The sequence below is a fragment of the Triticum dicoccoides genome, chromosome 5B (genome assembly GCF_002162155.2).
Source record: "Triticum dicoccoides isolate Atlit2015 ecotype Zavitan chromosome 5B, WEW_v2.0, whole genome shotgun sequence".
Taxonomy (NCBI): Eukaryota; Viridiplantae; Streptophyta; class Magnoliopsida; order Poales; family Poaceae; genus Triticum; species Triticum dicoccoides.
In genome coordinates, this window is record NC_041389.1 from 594045227 (window position 1) to 594052196 (window position 6970).

Below are 6970 nucleotides of genomic sequence, written 5' to 3' on the forward strand. Positions count from 1 at the left end.
TGCCGGTCTGGTCTGGTCCGGTCTCCCGCGCCACGGATAGGCATGGGCGCGCGTGTCGTCCTCATCGCCATGATCGCAACGCTACAAAGACATCATCGTCCAGCATGATACTGGTGCTAATCAAATGCCCATGGCCTACGCAGCAGCAAATGGGCATCACCATCCGTTGACAGTTCGAGCCCCCTCTCCGCTCCTCTTCTTTGGATAATTGGATTGCCGTTTCCCTGCTGCCTGGCTGCCTCGTCCCGTCCAGCGGCGAAATGATTCCTGTTTTCTTTCTTCTGGTTTCTTTTTTCTCCCTCCCTCTCTCTCGTCTTCAGTCCTCTACAGGATTCTGACAGCCTGTGCAGGGTGTGGTTTCGTAGCGGCGACTGACTGAGGTGCCATCTTATCTTGGTTGCATTTTTCTTTTCTTAAGTGATGCGCTTGGTCAGGCATGTCTCTTTCTTTTGTTCACTCATCCGAGGAAATATCCGCAAAATGGCGCTCTCTTAATCAAATGATAGTATTTTATTAAAGCTGCTGCCTTATCTTGTCTTAGCTGTATTTTCTTTTCTTAACTGATGACGTGCTTAGGTCAAGCATGTCTCTTTCGTTTGTTCATCGGAATAAACATTCACAGCGTCACCCTCTTGGAGCATCTACGGCCGGACTTGTTAAATCTGACCCTCAAACAACCAGTCACCTCTTAAAAAATGCATTCCACATCCGGATATCTTAATTTAGAAATCTTAAATCCATATTATTACATGCAACGCAACGATCTTTGATGGGAGCTTCGTCCGGTTCCGTTCCCGCCCGGCCGGCTCCGCCCTGGCCATGTTCGGTGGCTGGTTGCGCCCTCAGAGTGTTGGTCCGGTCACCGGCAAGCTAGGGTAGGGCATGGGACACGAGCCGGCTCACAGGACTCAAGGCGCCGCCGTCTTCCATGCCCCACTCTTTCTCGTCCGAGTCCGGAACCCGTCGGGTGCCGGTGGACGTTAGATCAATGAAGGATCCGTCGGGGGACAAGTCGCCGACGTCCACCACGATGCGGCTGCGTCGCCCGGACTGATGGGCCATACGGGGCCATCCGGCGAGGCAGCTACGACCTGCCTAGCGCCGAATCCATGCGTCATTTGGGTGAACGCAGTGGATTCCCGACGGATGGAGTTCGAGCGCAGCCGTGTACGGGCCTCCTCCCCGGGCGCGGCGGAGCGCAAGCCGGACGGCCATCTCCTCCTTGGAGCCGCATGGGATGAGCTCGGAGTCGATGGATCTGGAGGTGAAAGACTCAGATCCGCTGCCCGCCATGCCGGAGACGACCAGAAGGAGCTGGAGATGAGTTTGGGTGGCGGAGGGAAGTGGAGGGGAGGGGAGTGAAGTGGCTAGGGTTTGGTCCGACGAACAGATTGTAAGGATTTTATGTGGGGTCGGGTGGGCCAGGGTGGGCCGGGTCCGACGTGGCGGGCGTGCCCGGACGCCCCCATATCCGCCCCATATATTGGGCTGGATATGGGGGGTGCCGGTCAGTCCGGACGTTTGTCTGAGTTAAAAATATCGTGACCGGACAGTGACCGGGTGGCTCGTCCGGGTGTATGAGGGGGGTTTGAGGTGCCCAGCTGCTCTTAATCAGACGATATGTTAGGTTTTTTAGCATGCAGCAAAAGCTTTGCCGGCCGATGTATTGGGAAGAAGTGGAAAAGCAAACAGCACAAGGGGTCCGGTGCCACGCATTTGCACGGCACGGCAAGAGCCTGGGATCCGGGCAGGCAGCAATGATCACTGCTAATTACAGGAATAGTGCTTGACAGTCCAGACCCCCTCGAGAAGAGATGGGCAGGCAGTACTGGTCGCACAGCGGGCAGGCAGTATGGGACTGCACACCATCGCCATTCGTTGTGTTAAACATGTTGTATATTGCGTGTGTTGTATGTTGTTAGGATAGGTTAGGTGTTGAGATAAGATCCTAGTAGTTAGTTTAAGAGATCAATCTCCACCTGACCTAAACCCTAGCCCCCTTGTATCTTGTGTGCCGCCTTTTGGTGGCTATATAACACGCAACATGCGCCCCTGCTAAGGCATGCGCTTCATCACCTATTTCCACATGGTATCAGAGTCAGGTTCTTCCATATGTCTAGGTTATGTCGTCCTCCTCCTCCTCTCACGCCATGGCTATGCCCTCCCTTGCTGCCCTCGGCCACACCATCACGGAGAAGCTCACCCACGACAACTTCCTGGTGTGGAAGGCCCAGGTACTCCCGCATATCAGGGCCGCCGCGATGATGGGCTACCTTGACGGCTCGATCAAGGAGCCCGCTGCTGTCATCGTCTCCAAGAAGGACAACGCCGGGAAGAAGGAGATCACCGAGACGCCTAACCCAGAACATGCGATCTGGGTCACTCAAGACAAACAGGTGCTCACTTTTTTGCTTGCCTCCTTGTCCCGAGAGGTTCTGATGCAGGTCTCGAACCACACCACCGCTGCGGGAGTCTGGCATGCTCTGGTGGAAAGCTTCTCTGCGCAGTCGCGGGCACGCCAGATTCAGCTTCGCTCGGCGATCGGGAACGCGTGTAAGGGCGATCTCTCTGCCGCCGCCTACTTCACCAAGATGAAGGGGCTTGCAGATGAGCTCGCCGCCGCCGGGAAACCGCTCGATGAAGACGACATCGTCTCGCACATCTTGGAGGGCCTCATGCACGAACCCGATTACAACGGCTTTGTGACCGCCATCTCTACACGCGCTGTCACCGATCAACCGATCGGCCTCAGCGAACTCTTTTCGCTGCTGCTCTTCGCGGAGTCACGGATCGCCGCCCAGCAAGCAGCCTACACCGTCCATCACTCCACCAACCTCGCCGCAAAGGGTGGTCGAGGCGGCTACGGCAGCGGACATGGCGGCCAGGGTGGTGGCCGTGGTGGCCACAACGACGGCAACTACAACGACAACTCAGGTGGCGGTGCGCTGCGCCAACAGGGTGGTGACCGCGGTGAGCGCGGTGACCGCGAGCGCTGCCAGATTTGCAAGGAGGAAGGCCACGGTGCGTGGCGCTGCAGGAAACGGTTTGACAAGAGCTACAAAAACAATGTGCATAATCCAGTAGGCGGCGGTGGTGGCGGCGGACGCGGCGGTGGTGGGCGTGGTGGCGGCGGCGGCGGTGGCAACTCTCGCTCCGCCAACTCTGCCCACTCCTATGGCGTAGATACCAACTGGTATCTCGACACCGGCGCCACTGACCATGTCACGGGGGAATTGGAGAAGCTGGCCATTCGAGACCGCTACACCGGCACCGACCAGATCCACACAACAAGTGGGCAAGGTATGGACATAGCACATATTGGTCATTCAGTATTATCTACTCCCTCTGGTTCCCTCCACTTAAACAACATCCTCCATGCCCCTAGTGCCGACCAGAGCCTTCTTTCATCTTATAATCTTATGCGAGATAATGATGTTTTCATTGAACTTCACCCTGAATTCTTTCTTGTCAAGGATCAGGCTACCCGGAGAACAATCCTTCAAAATAAGAGTAGATGGGGCTTGTTCCCCGTGACCGGATGGCAAAGTGCCCCTCAACGCCAAGTTCTTGCTGCCATCAAACCCTCCACCTCTCGGTGGCACAAGCGCCCAGGGCACCCAGCTCTTTCGGTAGTTCAAAAGATTCTTCGCGACTTCAAGCTTCCTGTTTTGAATAAACAAGATCACCTACTAGTGTGTGATGCGTGTCAAATGGCCAAGAGCCATCAGTTTCCTTATTCTCGTTCTACTAGTGAGTCCACAGCTCCTTTAGAGCTTATTTTTCCAGATGTTTGGGGTCCTGGACCCGTCTCTGTAGGAAGACAGAAATACTATGTCAGTTTTATTGATGATTTTAGCAAGTTTAGTTGGATATATTTGCTCAAAAATAAATCTGATGTCTTTAAAAAATTTCGTCTCTTCCAAGCTCATGTTGAACGACTCTTTGATCGCAAGATCATTGCCATGCAAACCGATTGGAGTGGGGAGTACCAATGGTTGAATTCCTTTTTTGAACGCATTGGCATCACACATCACGTTTCTTGCCCACATGCTCATCAACAGAACGGCTCTGCCGAGCGGAAACACAGACACATCGTAGAAGTTGGCCTCTCTTTACTTGCTCACGCCTTTATGCCACTCAAGTTTTGGGACGAAGCGTTCCTTACTGCCGTTTATCTTATAAACCGCATCCCTAGTAGAGTTATCAAGAACCAAACACCTCTAGAACGACTCTTCGGCACTAAGCCCAACTACTCTTTTCTTCGCATTTTTGGGTGTGTCGTCTGGCCCAACTTGCGTCCCTTCAATAAGCATAAGCTTGAATTTCGGTCCAAGCAATGTGCTTTCCTCGGATACAGCACTCTTCATAAGGGCTATAAGTGTCTTGATATCTCCTCTGGTCGTGTCTATGTTTCACGCGATGTTATCTTTGATGAGCAAGTTTTTCCTTTCGCCAGTATTCACTCCAATGCTGGTGCACAGCTTCAAAAAGAATTACTTCTTCTCCCCTCTCATCTTCTTCCATCTCCTCATTTTGCTCAAGGGGGAGCGGATCTTGCTATTGACAATATGTCCTTGTCTAATACTAAAGACCCAGCTGAAAGTGTGCAGGAAATAGGGCAGCCGAACATTGAGGATTTTGGTGAAAATTCGTATGATTTTATGCAAGAAACTGATAACATGCATGCAGCCACAGAAGATCCTCAGGTGGCCTCGGGATCGGCGGCGGCAAGCGGATCAGCTGCGAGATCCGCCCCTAGCGTGGCGCCAGGCGAATCCACACCGGGATCCGTGTCCACGAGCGGGAGGCCAGGCGGGCGCCCCGATTCGTCGCATGGGCCAGCTGCACCAGGAGAATCCACGCCGGGATCCACGTCTACAGGTGGGGGGCCAGGCGGGCGCCCTGAGCCATCGCGTGGGCTAGCTGCGCGTCCCACCGCGTCGTCCCCGCGGTCACCTGACGGACCGACCAGGAGCAGGCCCCGTGCGCCCCACGAGGCGGGGCGTGTGGAACCTGGCGTGGCGCGGTCTCCCTCCAACTCGGAACTGCCAAGTGGCAGTTCGCCATCGGCTGCCGCATCGGATCCTCCTGGCTCTCTGTAGGCAGGGGACTCGGGATTTTCTGCACCTGCGTCTCCTGCGTCCGACTCTGCTGTTTCAGCTACGCACGATCGCCTCCAGCTACAGCATGCTCGGCCAGCTCCACCTCCTCCTGCTCGGTCTCACACTCGGTCCCAAAGTGGCATTGCGAAACCCAAGGTATATAAAGATGGTTGTGTTCGATGGGGTTCTTTTTGTGCCACAGGTGAACCGAAGAATCTGCATGATGCCCTTGGTGATCCTAAGTGGAGGCAGGCCATGGATGAAGGATTTTCAGCCCTAGTAGCAGACAAGACATGGCACTTGGTTCCATCGGTCCGAGGGAGAAACGTGATTGACTGTAAATGGGTGTACAAGGTGAAACGCAAGTCTGATGGCACGATTGACAGGTACAAGGCACGTCTTGTGGCCAAAGGTTTTAAGCAAAGGTATGGAATTGATTATGAGGATACCTTTAGCCCTGTGGTAAAAGCTGCAACTATCCACTTGGTTCTTTCCGTTGCAATATCTAAGAATTGGTGCATACGACAACTAGACGTAAAGAACACGTTTTTGCATGGTGTTCTGGAAGAAGAGGTGTTTATGAGGCAGCCTCCTGGGTATGAAATTTCAGCTTTACCACGACACGTTTGCAAGCTTCACAAAGCCATTTATGTAAGTGCATCTAGTGCCCCTTAGTGACTTTGGTGTATTGAAGTGAAGGAAATATGCCCTAGAGGCAATAATAAAGTTATTATTTATTTCCTTATATCATGACAAATGTTTATTATTCATGCTAGAATTGTATTAACCGGAAACATAATACATGTGTGAATACATATACAAACAGAGTGTCACTAGTATGCCTCTACTTGACTAGCTTGTTGATCAAAGATGGTTATGTTTCCTAACCATAGACATGTGTTGTCATTTGATTAACGGGATCACATCATTAGGAGAATGATGTGATTGACATGACCCATTCCGTTAGCTTAGCACACGATCATTTAGTATATTGCTATTGCTTTCTTCATGACTTATACATGTTCCTATGACTATGAGATTATGCAACTCCCATTTACCGGAGGAACACTTTGTGTGCTACCAAATGTCACAACGTAACTGGGTGATTATAAAGGAGCTCTACAGGTGTCCCCAAAGGTACATGTTGGGTTGGCGTATTTCGAGATTAGGATTTGTCACTCTGATTGTCGGAGAGGTATCTCTGGGCCCTCTCAGTAATGCACATCACTTAAGCCTTGCAAGCATTGCAACTAGTGAGTTAGTTGTGAGATGATGTATTACGGAACGAGTAAAGAGACTTGCCGGTAACAAGATTGAACTAGGTATTGAGATACTGACGATCGAATATCGGGCAAGTAACATACCGATGACAAAGGGAACAACGTATGTTGTTATGCGGTCTGACCGATAAAGATCTTCATAGAATATGTGGGAGCCAATATGAGCATCCAGGTTCCGCTATTGGTTATTGACCGGAGACGTGTGTCGGTCATGTCTACATTGTTCTCGAACCCGTAGGGTCCGCATGCTTAAAGTTACGATGATAGTTTCATTATGAGTTTATATGTTTTGATGTACCGAAGGTTGTTCGGAGTTCTGGATGTGATCACGGACATGACGAGGAGTCTCGAAATGGTCGAGACGTGAAGATTGATATACTGGAAGCCTATGTTTGGACATCGGAAGTGTTCCGGGTGAAATAGGCATTTTACCAGAGTACTGGGAGGTTACCGGAACCCCTGGTAACTTAATGGGCCTTAATGGGCTAGTGGAGGAAGAGGAGAGGAGGCCAAGGGGCAGCCCCGTGCCCCTCCCTCCCCTCCCCCAAGTCTGAATTGGACAAGGAGGGGGGGCGGCGCCCCCTCTTT